Source organism: Akebia trifoliata, chromosome 12 (genome assembly GCF_017979445.1).
Source record: "Akebia trifoliata isolate Shusen 1 chromosome 12, ASM1797944v1, whole genome shotgun sequence".
NCBI classification, from domain to species: domain Eukaryota; kingdom Viridiplantae; phylum Streptophyta; class Magnoliopsida; order Ranunculales; family Lardizabalaceae; genus Akebia; species Akebia trifoliata.
Window position 1 is genome coordinate 32,796,833 of NC_141386.1, and position 25,197 is coordinate 32,822,029.

At 34.3% G+C, this 25,197-nt stretch overlaps 1 long non-coding RNA gene across 1 annotated transcript; it reads right to left on the reverse strand.

Moving 5' to 3' along the window:
- Positions 1–5,206: 5,206 nt before the first annotated feature.
- Positions 5,207–11,125, reverse strand: LOC147389631 (uncharacterized). Its single transcript, XR_015170406.1, has 4 exons — positions 10,873–11,125; positions 10,083–10,165; positions 7,484–7,537; positions 5,207–5,725 (listed from the first exon to the last, which is right to left on the reverse strand). It is a non-coding gene; the product is annotated as an uncharacterized LOC147389631 (long non-coding RNA).
- Between the last annotated feature and the right edge of the window lie 14,072 nt (positions 11,126–25,197).

Sequence of the window (25,197 nt, forward strand, 5' to 3'; positions counted from 1 at the left end):
CTTCATCCCTTTCAACTTTATTGTCTTTATTCTCCTCACCCCATTTTCTCCTAAATTTCACTGTCCAAGCATAGTGAAAATACCATTTTACCCTAATTATGTAACGTTCACGTGTTATTGATTGTATTGAAATCTTATCATAATTACAATTAAAGTTTTTTGTCTATAAAACCATGCTGGTGATCGTTTGGTGGAAGATTCGAGATTCATTGAATCTTGTCATAATTGCAAATGAAGCTATTTGCTTGCAAAACTAGGTTGGTAACTGTTGGACAGAAAATTTGAGAGACATCAATCTTGTAATAATTGCAAATCATGTTATTTGCCTGCAAAACCCGATTGGTGGTCGTTGGGCAGAAAAGTTGATATTCGATTAATCCATGTTAGCCACTCCTAATAATTCCCAAAGGGTTATTGAGATGGACAAAAATTGTACATATTCGAAGGAGACCTGATGCTTATAGGGTCCTTGAGATAACCGGACCCAAAAATGATCGGGTCCATATTGGTAGACCCAAAACATAGTAATCAATTTTGGGTACATCTGGTAATTGGGCACCCGTTGACACCCTTAGATGGGAGATTGATTAGAAAACCTTCTAATTAGTTTGATGATCGTAAACATTATATTTTATACATCATTTTTTAGGTTTATGATGGGGTGGCTGAGCTGGCTCGATACATATTGAGTCCTAAGATGAAAACTCTAAATGATTCATTTTTCATATTTAATATATCAATAGAAATAATATTAATTTACTATTTATATAATGAAAACAATGGAGATTTCTAGTCTTTGTAGACACCCAATTTTTGTCTAGATCGAGTTCGAGAGCACCAAAGACCTTCCGAGAAGGGATTTGACTCAAGTCAATGTTCAAGTGGTAGCAAGGGCCCCACGTCGAGCTAATAGATAAACCACATCTGTGATTTTAGACTGGTATAGAGGTAACCAACATCCAGGCTTAATTTTTAACCTGGCAAAAAGTTATCAATGGCCAGAAAATAGAAAATGCATTATATAGAGGTAACCAACGGTCATACTTAATTTTTTAGCCTGACCAAAGGTTGCCAATGGCCAGAAGAAATTGTTGAATAGTATGAAGGTGACCAATAGTTAAAAGGAAAATTTGCATTGGCCATTGGTCACCAAAGGTTAATTTTGTTGGATTGTTTTGAGCCCTATGTGCATTCGAATTTATTAAGGTTAATTACCCTTTAACCCACTTCTTAATTGCTTTTCCCTCAAGAAAATCCCCCTATTTTACATTTTTACCCATAGCTTAATTCTCTAATAAACCCATCACCAAGGTTCTTTTTTAAATTTCTCTCTTCTTTTAACATAGATCCTTGGTCATTTTGATCTCCACATGAGTGTAATTACTACCCTAACCTCAAGTTGTTAGAGCCTAATCTAAGTAGTTTACACTTGTGCCCACTAAGTCTATCCTTAATCCTAAAAGAGTCAATGCAATTAGACCAAATTCTAGAGGTGTTGACAATTTTGCAATACCCATAGAATATAATTCTCTAGAACTTGTGAGCAAAAACTAAACTAACCCTAAGTTGTTAGAGAGTTAGTTGATTTAGATGATATTAATACCCAAAATCCTCATTCATATTTACATGTCATCTTGTCTAATTCTCTAGGATTTGACCTTAAGCTAAAAACTTAAGACTCTTCTACCCTCCTCAAAGAATTCTCTAGAAATTAGGACCTTTTACAATCCTACCCTCTTGATTATTATGATTGGTGAGACCTTAGGTGAGTGAAAGACCTTTAAGTCCAAGGAGAGTAAATGTCATTTGGGTGTTCTATATAGGTTTTATTGTAAATATTGAGAATCCAATGATTTAAGACAACTTTATCCCCAAGGGTTTCCAAAACTCCTATAAATAAGACCCTATTCAAAGAAAAATGAGGACATCAAGGTGATGTAAAATTTTGTCCAAACTCTCACAAATCTCTCTAAGCCTTCTTATTTTTTCAAAACTTCTATAAACCTCTTAGAAGAAAAAACCAAGAAGAAGAAGAAGAAGAAGGAATCAAGGCAAGAAGGATTTAATATTCAGAATTTTGCTTATGTAATTCCCCTTCTAATACTCCCTCTTCTACCTACTCCCTTATTTGTATTGTTTTTTTTTTTTTTTATATCAGTAAGCCGAGGCTATGAAGGGCCCCACCTTCTCTGTATTCTTGCAAGTTCTTCCATAATAATGTAGATTTATTTTTGTTTAGATGACGCAAGGAGGTAGAGTGTAAAACCTCCTAGAGGTAAACTTCTCTTATAAGCCCTTAATAAGCTCCATGAGCATTATAATAGATTATTGTTCATTTTACTTTCTTGCAAGTTTAATTTATAGATTAATTGCTTTTGTTTACATTCCCTGCAAGCTTAAATTTTTAGAATAAAGATTTTGTTATTTCCTTTCACAATGACTCAAAAGCCAGAGAGTAATCCCTTATTGGAGGTAATTTTTTCTTTAAGTCCATTGCATGCATACATTACATACATACACACCACTTTCATTTTTTTTTTAAATAGTTAAGAGTCAAAGGTAAAGGTCTACCTATATCTATACCTAATTCTCTAAGCTAATAAAAATAATCCCAAGGAGGAAATATTACATCCATAAGTTTTTTAGTTTTTCTATGGTGGTGTCCAACTCATTAACACCTCCTAAAGGCTAAACAAACAAAAAGAAGTTTCTGAGTGAGCACATAACTTTCCAAAAGAGCCTTGGATCAAAGAAGGCGAAATCCACATGGATTCTTACCAAAATCCTAGACTCTTACAAAATTCTAGCAAGCTATAGTTCTATTTTAACTTGTTCATTGCCTCATTTTATTCTTCTTCTTAAACTAGGTAATATATATTTTAAAAATAGCCTTGGGATCTAAAAGAAGGTGAACTCCTCATGGATTCTCACCTAAAATCCTAGGCTCACAAAAATTTCAATCAACACTTTTTTTTGTTCCTAGTTTGCTCATTGTCTTAAATTTTCAATTTTCTAAAATTATACTATAGTTATTTGGTTTTTTAATTTTCTTTATTTTTCAAAATCAAGTTAATATTTCAAAATCACCTATGGTCAACCTAAAAATCTATGGTAAGGAGGTTCGGTTGAAGGACAAGGAAGGTGTTAGGCATATTGTCTTACCAATATATGACCATAGGTGATTTTGAAATATTAACTTGATTTTGAAAAATAAAGAAAATTAAGAAACTATTTCCCTTCATGTTTTGGATATGTGAGTCACTAAAAGCCTAAAAATAGAATTTCACAAAACAATTTTTACAGTGTCTAGTCACACTTTAATTGAATGGTGGTGACTTCTAAACCTGTGTAAATGAGTTCAAAACCTTCCCAAAGGTTTCGAAGACCGCGTATTTACAATCTTTTTTGCTAAAATTATTCTTTTATTTGTTTTGGGATGTTAAGGGATTCCGCTAAAAATTATTTATGACCTAATATCTTTCAAAAACTTAACGAAAGTATAATTTATCAATAGCATTGCGATACACATGATTCTTGGAGGTGTCTTGGATTGTTAGTTACCTATTGCCAAACCTACAGATTTAATTAGTCGCCTTGGTTCAATATCCTTAATAAACAATCGACAACACTCCAACACACCTTGAAATTTAAAAAGAAAGGACTAACTAATATAAGACATATTTTAAAACAAGAATTGAAAAATACTAGAAATGAAAAAAATATATAATCAAACCAATAAAATTCTAAGATAAAAAATCAGTAACTTTCCATTTTCAAAACCTTGTATCAAGAACAAATTTCTTGTTTTTATTTTTTTTATTTTTTATGTTTATTTTTCTAATATGAGTTTTTTCATGAAATCTAGATGGTAGCTAGTTCAACAATCCTTCATAATGAAATCTTATTTTATATATATATATATATATATTTGACTTTGAAGTCTCAAAGTTAGTGGGATGGGGACGTAGATCTAAAGAATTTTTTAGAAAATCAATTTTAACTCCCAATGCAAATAACCATACTGGCTAGGCATGATTGGTAGGAATTTTATTATGGTGAGGCATTTTGCCTATCCAAGGAGTTTACACTCCAACCGTACTACCAAAGCGGCTCTCCACAAATTCATCTTCAATAAAATGTCTGAGAGAGAGAATCTCAATCTCTTCTTTTGTCTCTTCCTCTCTCTCTCTCTCCAAAAAATTTCAAAATGCCTCTTTAGATACAAAGTGCTTTGGAGTTCCTTCTTGAGGCTTTGGTTATGCAAAATGACCGTTGGGAGGGGATGCCTAGATCGAGCCCAAGTGCGTTGGAGCTGCTTTAATATCTATTTTTATTTTTGATTTTTTTTCAAATTTCAAGTAAGACTATAAAAAAAATTTGGCGAAGGGTGTGGGAATTAGTAGTACTTGAGAACTTTTAAAGAATTTTTTTTGGGGGCCCCTGTTAACTAGGGGCAAGGTTCTATTACAAATAATAATAATAATAGAGGAGTGGAATTTCGAATTTCCACAAAGGAAAAAAAATTAGGGTGAAAAACTTAAAAAAAATTGGGGGACTTGTTTGAGCAGAGGTGAAAAACATTTTGCATATACCTCTCCATGTTTTGATGAATATTTGTGATATCCTCCCCCATCCACCTCATTTTCGAAACTAGTAATTATCAAACTCCTCAACCATAACAAATATATTGGTTCTTCTCTCCAGTTATTAAAAAAAAAAAAAAATTGGTTCTCGTCTCCAGCAATAAGCTCGACGTGTAAGCATCGTCCTTTGTAACGATCAAGGTTGGTTAGTCCATCGGTCCACACAGTTGTCCATGTAGAATATTCGGCAGCTACCGAGGAAGGAAAGATTTCTTCTCTGACCTAAACCAGCTGTCCGAAAAGTGCCTACGCCTTCCCGAAAGAAAGAAATTGATAAATTTTAGTCTATTCAATCTTATCTCCAATCCATCATTTTCAATCTAATTTTGATCCTCTGTCAAATACCCTATAATTCTATCCCAAATTTTCATTAAGTTTTTTTTACTTTCTCAAAGATTATTTTGATTTTTTCTTCCCAAAATCAGTCATCTTTTAAGTAAAAAATGTCATCACAAGATGGAGATTCCAACAATAACTTATCACGACCATAGGAAGATCCAAAATTTATAATACAATAATTTTACTTATATTAAATAAATAAAAAAAAGGAACATAGACAAAAATAGATAAAATCAATTTTAAATTCATTGTCAATAACAAAAGACTTGGCTTTGGACAAGGTAGAATGGAGGAATCAGATTTATGTAGCCTACCAAAAATCTTTGGGATAAGGCTTTGTCGATAGATTTATTTGCCTTAATCATGCAAATCAGCTGTGCTCATGTGCTTGGAGTTCCAACACTTTCCTATTCCGCTCTGAAATCAGTGAATTAAATATCTACAGATGGGCAAAACTAGATCTTGAAGCTCCTATGCCTTAAAAGACAGCTTGCAAGTACCAAGACCCATTAGTAAACAATCTCATTCCTCCGAAGCTGGAAAAGAAAAAGAACACGATTTACGAGATGCAGTAGCCTCTACTAGCATTAATGGGATTCCTCCTAAATTATATCCAGCAGCCAAAGCACCTGTGGTCCAAGTGACTTCCTTTACCATCTCATTGGAAAACCCATTACACTCCTTAGGTGTGAAGCAAAAAGTGCTGGATCCTTGGATGCAATAACTCGGAAATTTCTGGAAGGCTGGAAAATAAAAATGATAAGATGAGTCCATGTATTTATCAGAAGGATCAAATCTTGGCACGCGGTAGTGTACACGGCAGATGTGGCAAGGGCACAGAACCACACATCTTTCCTGTGTACCCGATGAAAACGATATATGGTTATGTGCCCTTTCCATGTCAGCCACGTACCAAGACCGCACTCATTCATCACAACTCTAATTTGATAGCTAATGCCAAAAACGAGTGTCACGCACGTAATGTTTTACTTTTAGAGTCGTGATGAATGCACGCAGTCTTGGTATGTGGTTGGCTACGCGGCTGACATGGCAAGGGCATAGAACCATAGATTGTTTTCATTGGGATACACAGGAAAAAGATGTGCTGTTCTGTACCCTTTCCATGTCAGCCGTGTACGCAACCACGTACCAAGACCGCGTGCATTCATCATTATTCTTACTTTTACTTTTCTGAAATGGGTTGGGATCCCTTGACTCATGAAAAACACGAATAATAGTAAGGAAATACACAAGAAATACTTGATGCATCTTTGGGATATGTGTTTAATTCTGTTCATTGGATTTCATATTAGGATTTGAAGAGCCTACAAATCCCAAAACAAAATAATATTAGATCAATGGATCTTAAGTCCTCCAGGCCGAAGAACAAACTGCTTCCTAGAAATCTAATTTGAATTAAAAATTAAAAATTAAAGTTCAAAACTATTTTTTGAAGTTAAAAAAAAAATGGAAGATTAGAATTGATCAAATCTGTTCTATCCAGTTTCAGTATTTTTGGTCAGCATCTTTTAATATCCCAGTTAGTGTTCTTCCGAAAATTGAGTCAGTGTTTAACAATTTCCTTTGGGGAGAGCCTTTGACTAGAATAGGAAAATCCATATGGGTACGTACCCATTTGACTAGAAAACATCAGAATCCAAACCCCCAATTTGGAATCCTTCTTATTGGAACCGATTAGAGTTGGGTCTCTTGAAACTGAAACAATTGAGATTCAGAACTGATAGGATCCGAGAATTGAAATCTTTTAAGGAGTAAATTTTTGATAAAATCAATCACCATTCCATTAATTTGAGAATCAAAACTGATATCAACCAGAATTGATACAAATTAACAGTTGTACCAAACAAGAATTGACCCATTGACACCCCTGTATCACTATGATAGGTCATCATGACGATTTCAAGAACTCAAATCAATATTTATTAAATCTAATAAATACATCAAAATATTTTTATTATTTATTTTTTTGAAAAAAAGGAACATTAAACATCACATATATAACTCAATTGAGTTTTTAATCTATATCAACAATTGGTTTAAACAACTTTGTTTACTTAGTCTACTCAAATTCATAATCTCAAATTTCTCTGAATTTTGGAGATGTTTCTGAATTAGAAATTAGCAAATCTACAAAGTATTAATTAGTAATTTATCAAGTAATGGTTGAATATGAAAACAATTTTACTCTTTCCCCTCAAAATTTTATTTTTTTCCACATTAAAATCTTGAAAACTCTTTTAAACTTTAGAGAGGTTGAAGATGGTGGGTTTTGGTAAGAAATCCGAAAACATCATTTATATATTTTTCAAGTTTTTCTTGATTTTTTTACATTAAATTTTTTTTTTTTTTGGAATTTACGTGAATTAGTCGAATTGAATCCCCACCGACTAATTATAGAATTTGAACTTAGATACTATACTCAAATTCATTCAAAATGAGTCGAGTTGATGAGTTTAGAACTTTAGAAACCTGGATTTTACCTGTAGTGCTTTCATTGATTTCCATTGGGAGATGGCATCATAGGAAAAATCATCCTGACAAAGTAAATAAATATGTTTAAATGGTCAATATTGTAATTTCAACAACTACAAAATATTTTTTTACTGTTCATGGTCATGGATTTTCATGTAAGCAAAGGCTGTGAGCCTTTTAGGTAGGGCTTAAAGCGTTGGATTCAGTTAGTTAAAACTGCATTCGAACCATTTAGCTTTCACTAAACCCAAATCCGGATCTGACCCGACCAAATTACTTGATTCTGATAAGTCGGGTTAGATAATTTCGGACCTTTCAACTTTTTTCGCTATATTTATTTTGTAATCGATATACTATTATATTTTACCATTATAATTCATATTTTTTTTTAAATAAGAATTAATATTAGTAGAAGGAAGATTTCTTGAAAAAACATAAAAATATAATTTTCAAGGCAATATATCATTTGACCTAGATCCAATTGATAAAGATCCAACTTGGGTCAAGGGACATCAACCCATATTAGACCCATTTTGTAAATCAGATATACTCCAAAGAACCAAACCCATTCATGCCCTAATTTTATGATTTGGCCTGAAAGTCCTAAAAAAAAGTCAAAAATTACTTTTCACCAAGATACACTTAAACACTTAAACTGGATTTAGGATGTGTTTGATTCCATGGAAATATGGTTATGATGGAAAAATGGAATTCATTGTTTGATGTAACTTTGAAAAAATAATAGAGAAAAAAAAAAAGAAGATGAGGAAGAAAAGGAGAGGAAGTGATGGTAACGACGACGGAGGAGAGGGAGGAAGAAGAGGGGAGGGAAGGGAGGACGTGCTGGTGGTGGCGACGACGGAGATAAGGGAAGAAGAAGAAGAAAATGGAGAGAGAGAGAGAGAGAGAGAGAGAGAGAGAGAGAGAGAGAGAGAGAGAGAGAGAAGTTAGTTGGTGAAAAAATGGTGATGACGACAATGATGGTGAGGTTGAGGTTGAGTGTGATGGTGGCTATGGTAGTGGTGTTGGTGGGGAAGAAGGAGAGATAAATTAGGATTTTAATTTGAGGATGAAAAATAGAGGGGGATTTCATTTTCCTACTTATATGGGTAGGAAAGTCTTTTCCAACTTTTTTTTTAAACATTTGGATATGGGTGAAAAATGATTTAAAATGAAAAATGCAATCAAACACATGAAAACTGTCATTTTCCATACTATTTTCCTTTTGCAATCAAACATACCAAAATTAAATAATATGGACAAATTCGTAATTCATTTAGGGTATCTTAGATTGCACAAGGAAAATAGGGTGGAAAATCGTTTTCCATGGAAAATGACATTTTTCATGTGTTTGATTTCAATTTTACATGAAAAATGATTTTCAACCTCCTATAAAAGTCCTACAAATCCTGGATTTGTTTTTCCCACCTATCTAGGTGGGAAAATGAAATCCACACATATTTTGCATCCCAAATTAAAATCTTAACTCCATATCTTCTTCTTCTCCATCACTACCACCTCCATAACCACCATCACATTCACTCTGTCATCGTCGTTGTCGTCACACATTGTCATCTTCGTCACCGATCACCCCTCTCTCTCACTCTCTCCTCCTCTTCTTCTTCTTCTTCCTCCTACCTCTACCTCAAGCCTCTTCTTCTCCGCCCCAAACCTCTAACTTTCCTTCCATCTTCTTTCTTCTCCTCCTCCTCCTCATCTTTTTTCTTTTCTTCATCTTCCTCAGATAATTTTCTCATGATTTTATCCGAGTAAAATCAAACAATAAAATTTGATTTTTCAACCCAATCTATTTTCCACAACTATTTTTTCATGGATTTCAAATTCCATGGAAAGTCACTTTCCTTGCAATCAAATATACCCTAAATTTACTATTCACCCAAGAAAAATAAATTTAGGATATATGTTCGGCATATTTACGAAAAAGTTACCAACTTTTGATGAATTTACGATTCCGGCCCAATGTTCATTTTAATTATCAAAATGTGAACAATAACGAATTTGATGATTTTTAAAGTGACAATTTCTCATGTTTAAAGTGACTAATTGGAACTAGCCATTTTGAACCTGCAAAATAGGCACTTTAAAACCGTCCATTCTGATTTTTGTTTTTAACGAAAATGTGGTCATTCATGTTTTGGTAATTAAAATGAACAGTTAGCAAGAATTGTAAATAACTCATTCGGAGCTCACGAAATGGTAAGTCACCCCTTATGTTTTCCCCTAAGAAGACCTAATCCAACTCTTGTAGATTCTTGCTGATCCAATCCTTATCAGATTGGTCCTTGGTCAAACCTGATCTAATCCTGACTAAATCCATTTATAGTCCTCATTATAAGATAAGAATGAATCATTCCAAATCTAGAAAGTAATCTAATCATCATCCTAATCTAAATTAATATTCAAATCTAATTCTTAATGATATGGTGTAGCACAACACACCTTATTACGTTGCATCCTACATAATTCTCTGATAACAGGTAAGGTGTGTCTTGCATGCAAGTTGCAGACTCAATTACTCTCCATAATTTCATAAAACCAATTTAAAACAGTAACTAAGACCAATCAAACAAAGTTCATAGAAGTTACCAGGCTCCACGAGGCAATGCATGTTCTTGCACCAAAATCAACATAAATTTTGGGCTCTCTTCAGACCGCAAAACAACCATAACCTACCACCAAAAAAATTTGTGGTTTATTTACAACCCTTATTTATGCTAAAAACAATAATTCTTTTCCTGCGCAGGTCAATCAATGTGGCTCCAATTGTTTATACCCTGTTTGGTAATTCTGTGATCTTGTCCTAAAACTGGTTTTACTTTTACCTTTCTGAAATGGATTGGGATCCTTAGACTCATGAAATAGAAATCATAAGGAAACACGAAATCCTGATTGTGTAAACTCAAAATCCAACTATGGAAATTTATGTTAGGGATACACATTGGATTTTGTATTCCTCAGTAAGTATTTCATGATCCTATAAATCTCGAACCAAAGGGCAAGTGAGATTTCAAAGACCACGCCTCAGGAAGCGGAGGTCTTGAGTTCGAATCACCCCCTAGGGTCCACCGTCAGGGATTTATCCCACAAATTGCCCAATGATTGTGTGTGTGTGTGTGTGTGTGTTTGTTGGGGGTTGTCAAAATCTAATTTGGATTTAGAAAAAAAAAAAAAAAACAAAATGTAGGAAATAAGGAAAAAAAAAAATATGCTTAGGCAGAATTGATCCATTTTTTTTTTTCTTCTTATTTTTCCTCTTCTTGCATCTCCATTTCTCTCTTATTAAAAACTAAAGTATTGATTTAGGAATAAATTATGTCATGCATGAGATTAAAAAAATCCACTAAAAAGAAGAAAATTTTAATTAAACGAATACTACCTGTTGATCATGGTTGCAAATAAGTTGGGATCGGACCATTGACCTTAAGTTTCGAGTGGAGATCATGAAATCGAGCTCCACCATAATCGTCAAAGCCTTATTACAACGATTTTGGGAGCTCATCTCAATGTAGATTATCTAATTGAGCTATTGACCATAAAATAAAGGATGGATGAAAATACTATGTGGGCTTGTGATCTATTTATATAACCTTTTCCCCCTTAATTTCTCCGTCCTGTGGATAGCGAAAATACCTTTTTACCCTCTTTATGTAACGTTCATGCATTTTCCGTTGTACCGACCATTAATACCTTGAACCTAGCCATAATGGCAAATAAAGCTTTTTTCCTGCAAAACCAAGCTGGTGACTGACTGGCGGAAGACTCGAGATTTGACCTATACACGTTGGCGAATCCTAGTGACTATTTTAGCGAAGTTTACAACGAAGTGGAATATGGATCAATGTCAGCCCTAGGAAAATCATAGGCACATACCAATAGTACATGTAAAATTTTTTCATTAAGCTCTAGTTACTGGCTGTTTGGGTTGTCAATTACCTAGGTTTTCCCCATTTTGGTGACCTAACAAAATCAAAGGCGCATGATGTTGCCTGCCAAGCATAATTTATTGCATTTTGTGTATGTGATAAAACAAAATTATGTTTATATATCTATATCTATATAATAAGACACAACTTTAGGTCTCTGTGAGCTACAATTTTATTGTGGATAAATGTCCTCTCTGGCTAGAGTTAGATTTTCTCTTCATCCCTTTCAACTTTATTGTCTTTCTTCTCCTCACCCCATTTTCTCTTACATTTCACTATCAAAGCATAGTGAAAATACCATTTTACCCTAATTATGAAACATTCACGTGTTATTGTATTGAAATCTTATCATGATTACAATTAAAGTTTTTGCCTGTAAAACCATGCTGGTGATCGTTCGACGGAAGAGTCAAGATACATTGAATTTGTGATAATTGCAAATGAAGCTATTTGCCTGCAAAACTAGGCTGGCGATTGTTGGACGGAAAATTTGAGACACATCAATCTTGTAATAATTTCAAATCATGTTATTTGCATGCAAAACCTGATTGGTGATCGTTTGGTAGAAAACTTGATATTCGATTAATCCATGTTGACCACTCCTAATGACTATCCCAAAGGGTTATTGAGATGGACTAAAATTGTACATATTCGAAGGAGACCTGATGCTTATAGGGTCCTTGAGATAACTAGAACCAAAAAATGATCGGGTCCATATTGGTGGACCCAAAACATACTAATCAATTTTGGGTACATCTGGTAATTGGGCACCGGTTGACACCCTTAGATGGGAGATAGATTAGAAAACCTTCTAATCAGTTTGATGACCGTAAACACTCTATTTTATACATCATTTTTTAGGTTTATGATGGGGTGGTTGGGGCCGGCTTGATACAAATTGAGTCCTAAGACGAAAACTCAAAAAGATTCATTTTTCTTATTTAATATATCAATAGAAATAACATTAATTTACTATTTATATAATGAAAACAATGGAGATTTCTAGTCGTCGTAGATACCCCATTTTTGTCTAGATTGAGCTCGAGAGTACCAAAGACCTTCCGAGAAGGGATTTGACTCAAGTCAATGTTCAAGTGGTCGCGAGGGCCCCACATCGAGTCAATAGATAAACCACATCTATGATTTTAGCTTGCTATAGAGGTAACCAACGGCCAAGCTTAATTTTTAGCTTGGCCAAAGGTTATCAATGGCTAAAAAGTAGAAAATGCATTGTATGGAGATAGCCAACGGCCAGACTTAATGTTTTAGCCTAGCCAAAGGTTACCAATGGCCAAAAGAAATAGTTGCATAATATGAAGGTGACCAACAGTCAAAAGGAAAATTTGCATTGGCCATTGGTCACCTAAAGCTAATTCTGTTGGACAATTTTGAGCCCCATGTGCATTAGAATTTGTTAAGGTTAATTACCCTTTAACCCACTTCTTAATTACTTTTCCCTCAAGAAAATCCCCCCATTTTACCTTTTTAACCATAGTTTAATTCTCTAAAAAACCCATCACCAAGGTTCTTGTAGACACGTGATTTCGTCATTACGACGACCACATCTACGATGGTTTGGAGTCGTCACCATTCATTTTTGTAAGTGGGTGTGAATGGTCACCCAATGTACATTTTTTGAAAAAGTGACATTTTGGCTTTTAGTGACTCTTGATGGATAAGGTACGGATCAAATCTTTGAGATACGGGGTAAGCGACTCGGTTGGAGAAAAGGGAAGGTGTTAGGCACCATTTTCTCCCCACTAAATAGTGGTAACCTCAACTCAACTCGGTCATTTTTTATTTAAAAAGATATGAAAAAAATGTGCCACGTGGGTGCATTTGTACCCTAGATAGGGGTTCATTTTCGGCTTGATCATAGGGTCATTCCATTGATGAAAATGACTCTTATAGACCTTTAGCCTTGGGGTCCATTCATCCTAAATAATAAAATGAAGGGGAGAGGGGTGATAGAAGAGGGAGGAGGAGAGGGTGTAGAAGAGAGAGGGGGGGATTGCCTTGAACCCACCTTGTATCTTCTTTCTTCTTTTCTTCTTCTTGAGTCCTTAATATTTTATGAAAATACAATTCCTGTATGGTTGAAGGAGTAGAGAAGAGATGATGAGAGAGATGAGTGGAGTATAATAAATTTTTTTTTGTGAGACTTGGGGGAGAGAATTGGTAGTATTTTTTTTTGTAAGAGTGGGAGGGGAGAATTTTTGTAGTGAAAGTTTTGGGAGAATTTTTGGGAAGAGGATGAGGGTATTTATAGATGTTGAGGAGTTATTTTAAGGATATAATGGGGTGAAGTGAAAAAAATGATAGAATGGTTATGAGTTTGAGAGAGAAGTGGGTGTAATTTAGAGGAGATTGGAGGGTATTTAGGGAAGATGGGTTAAATGGGTGAGTTTTGACCCAAATGGTTTGGATCCTACCTAACCCATTTGGGTGGAGTGTTTGGTGAGATGAGTTTAAGATGGTGGTTGAGATTAAATGGTATTTGGTTTAAGAAAATTGAGGATTTAAAGAGGTGGTTGATGATATTTTGGGAGGGTGAGGGAGATGATGTCATGTGTCCAAGTGGTTGGAAATGAAGGGTTGAGATAGGTTGATGGGAGAGGTTGAGTGTTTGACTTGAGAGGATGGTGTAGGTTTAGGTTGTAGATGTAGGTTTTGTAGGGAATGATGAGGGTAGATTAGGGGAGGTATAGGTTAGGGGTGTGGGTTGATGTGTTTGATTTGAGAGAAAAGGTGATGGGTTGATGTGTGGGTAGATGAGGTTTAAAGAGAATTAATGGGGTAGGTGGTTGGATGAGGGAGGTGAGATGGGGTGATGACACGTGTCATCTTTTGATGATAAAAGAGTGATTGGTTGATGTGGGTTGTGGTTTATGGGTTTGGGTTATGGGTTGGATAATGAATTGGATATGGTTAATGATTTGTGGGCTTTGTAGTGTTGGGCTTGGGTTTTAGAAATGGTTTTGGGTTTTAAGGATTAGTTGAGGGTTATTTTGGAATGGATTTTGAGGGTATAGGTTGATTTTAGATTTTAGGTGATGTGGATTGATTTTAGGCTAGGGGTAAGGTGAGAAATCGATTTAGGAAAGTGTTGAGGGCTTGTAGGCCTATGGTTTTTGCGGATTCGGAGGCGGAGCGGTGGTAGTAGAGAAGGGGTAGGCATCCCAAGTCTCACATTTTTAATTTTTTAATTTTTTTAGATTTTTACAATCATTAGTTTGATCAAAAATGCCACGTGTTGGCGAATCGGGCTTTTTTAGGCTCGTCGGTGAAATTTATCGAAAATTTGGCGTTTTTAATTTTGGAAGCGGAGCGGTGAATATTGGGAAAGCGTAAGGTAGGCCGAGTCCTTTTGGTGGGCCTCCTAAACCATTGAGAGGTCTTAGGGGCCTCGGTTTGGTAAAAATGTCACTTTTCAATGACTTGGGCCCTTAAGGCCCGTTGGCCCATTTATTTGGAAAATCGATATTTTTGGGCCCTTTCGAGATGTGGCCCGTTCAAATTGAGGTGTCTACAGTTCTATTTTAAATTTCCCTCTTCTTTAAATATAACTCCTTGGTTATTTTGATCCTCACATGAGTGTAATTACTACCCTAACCTCAAGTTGTTAGAGCCTAATTTAAGTAGTTTACACTTGTGCCCACTAGGTCTATCCTCAATCTTAAAATAGCCAATGTAATTAGACCAAGTTCTAGAGGTTTTGACAATTTTGCCAAACCCGTAGAATTCTCTGGAACTTGTGAGCAAAAATTAAACTAATTCTAAGTTGTTAGAGAGTTAGTTGAGTTAGATGATATTAATACCCAAAATCCTCATCTATATTTACATGCCATCTTGCCTAATTCTTTAGGATTTGACCCGAAGCCAAAGACTTAAGAGTCTTCTACCTCAAAAAATTATCTAGAAATCAGGACCTTTTACAATCTTACCCTCTTGATTATCATGATTAGAAAGACCTTAGGTGATTGAAAGACCTTTAAGTTCAAGGAGAGTAGAGCTTATTTGGTTGTTCTATAGAGGTTTTCTTGCAAATTTTGAGAGTCCAATGGTTTAAGACAAGTTTATCCCCAAGGGTCTCCAAACTCTTATAAATATGACCCCTATTTAAGAAAAAATGAGGAGCTCAAGGTGATGTAAAATTTTTCCCAAATCTCTCTATGCCTTCCTATTTTTTTAAAACTTCTTTAAATCTTTTAGAAGAAAAAATCAAGAAGAAGAAGAAGAAGGAATCAAGGCGGGAAGGACTTAATTTTCAGAATTTTGCTTATATAATTCCCCATCTCTATATTGTTTTTTTTATTATCGGTAAGCTGAGGCTATAAAAAGCCCCACCCTTATATGTATTCTTGCAATTTATTCCATAATAATGTAGATCTATTTTTGTTTAGATGAGGCAAGAAGGTAGAGTGTAAAACCTCTTAGAGGTAATATTCTCTTATAAGCCATCAATAAGCTCCATGAGCATTAGAATAGATTAATGTTCATTTTAGTTTCTTGCAAGTTTAATTTCTAGATTAATTGCTTTTGTTTACGTACCTTGTAAGCTTAAATTTTTAGAATAAAGATTTTGTTATTTCCTTTTACAATGGCTAAAGAGCTAGAGAGTAATCCCTCTTTGGAGGCAATCTTCTCTTTCTAAGTCCATTGCATGCATACACTACATACATACACACCATTTTTATTTTCTTTAGAATAGTTTAGAGTAAAAGGTAAAGATCTACCTAGATCTACACCTAATTCTCTAAGCTAACAAAAACAATCCCAAAGAGGACACATTGTATGCATAAGTTTTTTAGTCTCTCCATAGTGGTGTCCGACTCATGGACATCTTCTAATGCTAAATGAAAAAAAAGAAGTTCCCAAGTGAGCACATGACTTTTCAAAGGAGCCTTCGATCCAAGAAAGTGAAATCCACATGGATTCTCACCAAAAATCCTAGGCTCACAAAAATTTCAACTAACACTTTTTTTTGTTCCTAACTTACTCATTGTCTTAAATCTTTAATTTTCTAAAACTATACAATAGTTGTTTGGTTTCTTAATTTTCTTTATTTTTCCCTTTGTTTTTCAAAATCAAGTAAATATTTCAAAATCACCTATGGTCATATATAGGCATGATTGGTAGGAATTTTATTATGGTGAGGCATTTTGCCTATCCAAGGGATTTATATTCCAACTGTATTACGAAAGCGGCTCTCCACAAATTCATCTTCAATAAAATGTCTGAGAGAGAGAATCTCACTCTCTTCTTTTGTCTCTTCCTCTTTCTCTCTTGCCAAAAAATTTCAAAATGCATCAAAGTGCTTTGGAGTTCCTTCTTGAGGCTTTGGTTATGCAAAATGGTGGTTGGGAGGGGATGCCTAACCCGAGCCCGAGTGCGTTGGAGCTGGTTTAATATCTATTTTGATTTTTGATTTTTTTTTTCAAATTTCAAGTAAGACTATAAAAAAAAAATTTGGCGTGTGGGAATTAGCAGTGCTTGAGAACCTTTAAAGAATTATTTTGGGGGCCCTGTTAACTAGGGGCAAGGTTCTATTACAAATAATAATAATAATGAAGGAGTGGAATTTCGAATTTCCACAAATGAAAAAAAAATTGGGTGAAAAACTTAAAAAAAATTGGGGGCCTTGTTTGAGCAGAGGTGAAAAACATTTTGCATATACCTCTCCACGTTTTGATGAATATTTGAGATATCCTCCCCCATCCACCTCATTTTCAAATCTAGTAATTATCAAACTCCTCAACCATAACAAATATATTGGTTCTCCTCTCTAGTTATAAAAAAAAAAATGGTTCTCGTCTCCAGCAATAAGCTCGATGTGGTAGCATCGTCCTTTGTAACGATTAAGGTTGGTCAGTCCATCGGCCCACACAGTTGTCCATGTAGAATATTCGGCAGCTACTACGGAAGGAAAGATTTCTTCTCTGACCTAAACCAACTATCCGAAAAGTGCCTACGCCTTCCCGAAAGAAAGAAATTGATAAATTTTAGTCTATTCTATCTTATCTCCAATCCATCATTTTCAATCTAATCTTGATCCTTTGTTAAATACCCTATAATTCTATCCCAAATTTTCATTAAGTTTTTTTTACTTTCTCAAGGATTATGTTGATTTTTTCTTCCCAAAATCAGTCATCTTTTAAGTTAAAAATGTCATCACAAGATGGAGATTCCAACAATAACTTATCACAACCAGAGGACAATCCAAAATTTATTATAATATAATTTTACTTATATTAAAAAAAAAAAAAAAAGAACATAGACAAAAATAGATAAAATCAATTTTAAATTCATTGTCAATAACAAAAGACTTGGCTTTGGACAAGGTAGAATGGAGGAATCAGATTTATTTAGTGAACCAAAAATCTTTGGGATAAGGCTTCGTCGATAGATTTGTTTGCCTTAATCATGCAAATCAGCTGTGCTCATGTGCTTGGAGTTCCAAAACTTTCCTATTCCGCCCTGAAATCAGTGAATTAAATATCTACAGATGGGCAAAACTAGATCTTGAAGTTCCTATGCCATAAAAGACAGCTTGCAATTATCAAGACCCATTATCCTCCCAAATTATATCAAGCTCCTAAATTATATCAAGAAGCCAAAGCACCTGTGGTCCAACTGACTTCCTTTAGCCATCTCATTGGTAAACCATTACACTCCTTAGGTGTGAAGCAAAAAGAGCATGGATACCTCGATACAGTAACTCAGAAATTTCTGGAAGGCTGGAAAATAAAAATGATAAGATGAGTCCATGTACTTATCAGAAGGATCAAATCTTGGCATGCAGTAGTGTACATGGCTGACGTGGCAAGTTCACAGAACCACACATCTTTCCTGTGTACCCGATGAAAACGATCTATGGTTATGTGCCCTTTCCATGTCAGCCACGTGCCAAGACCGCACTCATTTATCACGACTCTAATTTGACAGCTAATGCCAAAAACGAGTGTCACCCAAGTAATGTTTTACTTTTAGAGTCATTTCCAAACGAAGGCGTTCTGAAAATTAACATGGACGGTTCGTTATTTTCTAATTAAGGAGGGCTAGCGTTCATCGCTAGAAACTTCCATGGAGATTTTGTATTTTCAGGTTGGACAAGTACAGACGAGACATATATCATATCGATTGAGCTTAATGCAATCTTAGATGCTCTGAAAATTGCTAATTGAAAGGGGTTTGCGCAAGTGATTGTTTGTTCTGATTCTCTATACTCTATTAAGTGCATTAACAATGAGATCAAAAGAGCTTGGAGATCTATGGAAACCACTAGGGAAATTCAGCTATTGCAAAATTCCTTTTTATCTTGTGGATTTGAATTCTTGTGGCGTGAAGCTAATAGAGGGATCATGTAGAAAAACTTGGAAACTAGGGATACATCTTGTGTTTGTCAAGAGATCTCGAAAATAATGATAGAAGATCTATGTTGTAATTATTATCGTTGAGATCTTGTATAGGGAGGGGCCCTTTAACCCCAGCTTATCAATCAAATAAAAAAAAAGATTTGAGATTAAAAAATTCGAATAAAATGAAGGAAAAACAAATAGAATTGAATGAATATTACCTGGTGGTCATGGTTGCAAATAAGTTGGGATCAGACCATTGACCTTAAGTTTGGCTTGGAGAACATCAAATTGAGCTCCACCATAGTCATCCAAGCCTTATTCCAATGATTTAGGGCGAACATGTAATTGAGCTATGTATCATATAAAAAAAAGGATTTTTTGGATGAAACACCACATTGGCTTCTGATCTCTTTATATAAAATTTCCCCCTAAATTCCACCGCCCCATGGGTAGTGAAAATACCATTTACCCTGTCAAAGTAATGCTCACGTGCTATTGATTGTATCTAATTAATCCACCGAATCTTTTCATAATTGTAAATAAAGTACAAGAAAATTGAGATACATCAAATCTTGTCATAATTGCAAATAAATTAATTTGCCTGCAAAACAAAGTTGGTGGCAGCTAGGAGAAAGACTCGAGATTCAATTCAATCCATGCTGGCTAATCCTAATGACTAACCCAAAGGGTTGGTGAGATTGCCATGACCCTTTGATGGAAAAATTAAGATACATCAAATCTCGTCATAATTGCAAATGAATTTATTTGCCTACAAAACCATGTTGGTGGCAGATAGGCGAAAGACTCAAGATTCAATTCAATTCTTGTTGGCCAATCCTAATGACCAACCCCAAAAGGTCGATGAGATGACCATGACCGTTCGATGAAAACTATGAAATATATCAAATCTTATCATAATTGCAAATGAATCTATTTGCTTACAAAACTAAACCTGTGACAGCTAGGCGGAAGACTCAAGATTCGATTCAATCCATGTTGGCTAATCCTAATGACTAACCCCAAAGGTTGGTGAGATCGCCAAGACCTTTAGGAAGCAGAGGTCTTGAGTTCAAATCACCCCCTAGGGATCACCTTTGGGGATTTAATCCGAGAAATTACCTGCTTAGTATGGGGGGAGATGACTACACGTGCCCTAAGGATTAGTGAGGTGGTCTGAAAGGTCCAGATACATTGGTTTCTTAAAAAAATAACTCATGGTTGTTCTAATTAAGTTCTCATCGAAATGGAATACGGATGGATGAATGTTAGTCCTCTGGAAATCGTAGCCACATATCAACAATGCATGTTGTTTTTTTTCATAAAGCTTTGGCTACCAATAGATGCTGAGCCAAAATTTTCCCCGGAGGGGGGGGGGGGGATCAAATTATAGTTGACCAATGATGTTGAAGTGCTTGAAGATGCATGATTTTGAGGAGAAAATTCAAGGATTTTTTGTTAGAGGTTGAATACAATGTATTTAGATCATTTACAAGAAATTTTTGAAGTAGAAGATGAGAATTTTTTAAAATAAATTTTGGCTTTGTTACAAAGGGAATAAGTCGAGGTTCAAAATGATGGGCGCACATCATCGAAAAGTAAAGGGTGTCTCAAATATTCATCGAATAATAGAGGGGATAATAAGATCAAAATGTGTATGTCATCTATTGGAAAACACATGTGGTATCTAAAATTAACGACTAAAAATTCAAAACATGGGGCAACTACTACAAAATCGATATAAGATGACTGTTAAAAACCATCATCTTTTGGTTTTAATGACAGTTTTTTTGAGACAAAAAAATCAACATTTTTAAGGGAGACATCTTTTCCTAAAGATAAGATGACAATTTTTTAACAAACCATTGTCATAGATTAATATAAAAGATGATGGATTTTCTTAGAAATTGTCTTCACTATATATGAAAGAAGACAATTTTTTAATTACCAGACATCGATTTAATCACATACAATGACGGTTTTTCTAAAAAAACTGTCAATAAAAGATGACAAAAAAAAAAAAAAAAAAAAAAAAAAGATATAAAAAATACATGTTTCAAAAAACCGTCATCTATTGTACATACGATGACAATTTTTCAATAAACTGTCATCTAAACTAGAAAACTTTATTTATATAAATATTTAATATTAAAGATGATAAATGTTTTAAAAACCGCCATCGAATATACGAAAGATAACAATTTTTCATTAAAACTATCATCTAACCTTTAAAACTATGATTTGTTTAAATATTTAAGATTATGGTGTTTAAAATAACCATTTTTAAATATTGTCAACATGAAGCTTACTATTTTCCTCCTTATTGTGCTTGTTGTTGTTCCACCAACAATATGTAATAATATTTTAATATTTACATACATTTTTGGGTGCTAGTAAAACTTGGTGTGGTGATAATATCTCTGTTAAATTATACTATTTTATTAAAAAAAACTAAAAATTGTAATATTTGTCCCACCTTGCAAATATTATTCCAATTTTCAATGGTTGTCATTTTTTTAAGAACTTTAATACAAATTAATTTCAAAGACTCAAAGTTATGCAAAACCTAATATTTGAAAGATTCAATGTTGAGAAGACTCTTGTAGGCATCCCATTTTTGCTTATGCCGAGTTCGAGAGCACCAAAAATCTTTCAAGAAAGGGCTTGACCCAAGTGTATTTCAGTAGGGTTCAAGAACCCAAGTTTCAAGTAGCCACAAGGCCTGAAGGCTTTTTTTCAAGTTCTGAAATTAAGCCTGGTCATACCTCACCCTTGGCCAAACTTAATTTTAAGCATGGTCATACCTCAACCTTGGCCCAGCTTATTTTTTTGCGTAACCAAGGGTCACCTATGACCAGGAGTAATTTTTTCCTAGTTTAAAGGTGACCCATAGTTAGGTTTATTTTTGTTCAGGCCTTGGTTCACTCAAGGCCAATTTTGTTGGGTAGTTACAAACCCATGTGAGCTCAAATGTTGTTAGGGATTGGTCCTACAACTTTGATTTTCTTGTAAATTCTCAAATTCTTCCAACAAAGATCTCTGGTCAAATTGGTCCATACATGAGTGTAATTACTACCCTAATCCCATCTTGTTAGAACCAAAACTAGGTAGTTTACCCTTATACCTTCCAAGCTTATCCTCAATCCTGGAAGATTTTTTGTAATTTGACCAAGTTCTATGGTTTGTGAAAATTTTGCCTAACATATAGATTTCTCTAGAACTTGTGAGCAAAGATGAAATTAACCCTAGGTTGTTAGAGAGTTAACTATTCTAGATGACTTCAATGTCAAAAATTCAAGTCCATATTTACATGCCATCTAGCGTAGTTATCTAGGATTTGACCCTAAGCCAATGACGAAGTACTCTTTTACCCCCCTCAAAGAATTCTCTAGAAACTATGACATTTTACAATCATATTTTTTTGATCATCATGATTGCTAAAACCTATAGGTATGCAAAAGACCATCAAGGCTAAGGAGAGGTGAGGTAATATGGATTTTCTCTAGAGATTTTGTTAAAAATATTAGGAACCTTACGATTTAGGATAAATTTATCCCAAAGGTTTCCCAAAATCTTATAAATAGGATCCTAATCCAAGGCAAAGGGATTAGAAATTCAAGTGATCCAAAATTCTATCCAAGTCTCTCCTCAAAGCCCTCTAACCTACCAAAACTTTGTTTAAATCCATTTCCAAACACTCAAGAAGCTCTAACAAAAAAAAAAATCAAGGTGGGACTGTTGTTATAATTTTTTAGATTTTTCCTATGTAATCCCTCTTTAACCTTCCTTCTTCTACCTATTCCCCTCTTTACATTTAGACAAGTTTATTTTGATGTTTTTATTTGTTTTTAACAATATAGATTTTAGTTTACTTTAGTTTGAGGCTTGGAGGTAGAAAGTAAAATCTCCTAGAAGTAATCTTCTCCTATAAACCCTCAACAAGCTCTCAAGAACATTAGAATAATTGTTCTTTACTTTCTTAGCAACTTTTAAATTCTTACATTAGTTGTTCTTTACTTTCCTTACAAATTTAAATTTCTAAAGTAGAGATTTTCTTATTTTCTTTTTTAATGGCTTAAAAGCTAGACAATAATCACTAATTGGAAGTAATCTTCTCTTTTTAAGTCCATTACATGCATATACTATGTGCACACATATAACTATGTTTTCTATAAAATGACGAAAGGTCTAATGTCGGGTTCTATCTAGATTTACACCTAACTCTCTAAGCTAACAAAAAACAGTCCCAAAGAAGACACATCTCATGCATAAGATTCCTAGTCTTTCCATGGTGGTGTCTAACTCATGAACACCTCCTAAAAGCTAAACCAACAAAAAGATGCTCCCAAGTGAGTACATAATCTTCTAAAAACCTTGGGATTCAAGATGGTGAAATCCATGTGGATTCCCAACAAAATCCTAAACTCACAAAAATTTCTAACAAACACCTTTTTTTTTTTTTTTGTCTTTAGCTTGTTCATTGTCTTAATTTGATCATTTTTCAAAACTAGACTATAGTTAATTTTTCTTAACTTTTCTCTATAATTTTCCTTATTTTCAAAACTGAAAAAGAGTTTTCTAATCTTGTCCTATGGTCATATGTTAGTAACCATCTTATGATGGGAGGAACAAGGTGCTTAACACATTTCTTGTCTATCAATCGAACCTCCTTACCTTCGATTTCTAGGTAGATTATTTTACCTTATCCTTTGGATATATATGAGTCACTACAAGAAAAAAATAGAATTTTAAAATAACTTTTATGGTGTCCATTCATATCTTAATTGAATGGTGGCAACTCCTATGCCTGTGTAGATGTTTCGATGGCCATGTATCTACAGCCCAAAGATGAAATATTATAAGAAAGATACCTAAAATTTTACAAGATTGATCCTCATAGAAGGATTCACGCGTGGTGTCTTCAAAGTGAGGACATGCTACCTTTGATCATCCACAATAAACTATATTCAAGTGCACATGCTCACCTGCAACCCATAGAACATCCACGTCAAGCTAAAACAATTGATTGTATAACTATTGCGGCTTGTAGCAACACCCTATTAAAATCTGAAAACAAAAACTATGGTCATATGTTAGTAGCCATCTTATAATGGGAGGAACAAGGTGCTTAACACATTTCTTGTCTATCAATCGAACCTCCTTGCCTTAGATTTCTAGGTAGATTATTTTACCTTATCCTTTGGATATATATGAGTCACTACAAGAAAAAAATAGAATTTTAAAATAACTTTTATGGTGTCCATTCATATCTTAATTGAATAGTGTCAACTCCTATACTCATGTAGATGTTTCGATGCCCATGTATCTACAGTCCAAAGATGAAATATTAATAAGAAAGATACCTAAAATTTTACAAGATTGATCCTCATAGAAGGATTCATGCATGGTGTCTTCAAAGTGAGGACATGCTACCTTTGAGCATCCACAATAAACTATATTCAAGTGCACATGCTCACATGCAACCCATAGAACATCCACGTCAAGCTAAAACAATTGATTGTATAACTATTGCGGCTTGTAGCAACACCCTATTAAAATTTGAAAACAAAAACTATGCACAACAATCGACACTTAGCTTGATGAAACTCTAGAAAAAAAATTATGCTTCTCAAGCTTCACAAGTACAAACATAGAGCACTCTACTTATACAAATACAACACACTTTGAATGTGACATCTTCCTAACTACCCCTTAAGGATTTATAAGGTGTGTACTAAGCAAATAGGTTAATCATATGCGTTACCTACGAAAAGGAAACCAAGAGGGTCATATAATATGAAGCACAAATCCCTTCATTGTAATCCACCATTTTTGTTCCATCCTCCAAAGTTGACAAGTTAAATAAACAAACTAAATATTTGAATTATGAGGTGAATATCCATATCCACGACCATTCACTATTAAGATCATAATTTGCTCAGATTTATAAAAATGTAACATCATTTTATATACATACCATTTTTTTGCTCCTATTTGTCATCACACACAATATAAGTGACATGGGATACTTGGTCAACTTATCTAACAATTACACAATGGCAAATCAAGCAATCAATAATGTGATAGGATTGAATTAAAAATGATAAAAACATGGAAGTTGTGCAGCAAGGATTAAGAACCAGACCCATAAGCAAACTAATGCATTATCACTCAATCAATAAAGAAATGGATTTTCAAAGTTTACCATCTCATTTAATGGAACAATCAGACCCAAATTATAAGTTACCTTGCTAACCTTTGGACCTTGTGACTGAGATCATTCTTCAGGTTTCTACACCATGGGGGAAAAAAAGATACAAACAAAATAACAAAAATTCAAATATAGATATAATTATCATAAGTTTATAAGAATGAAATACCTATGTGTTCAAGCAAATCCCACTGAAAATATTTGCACAAATG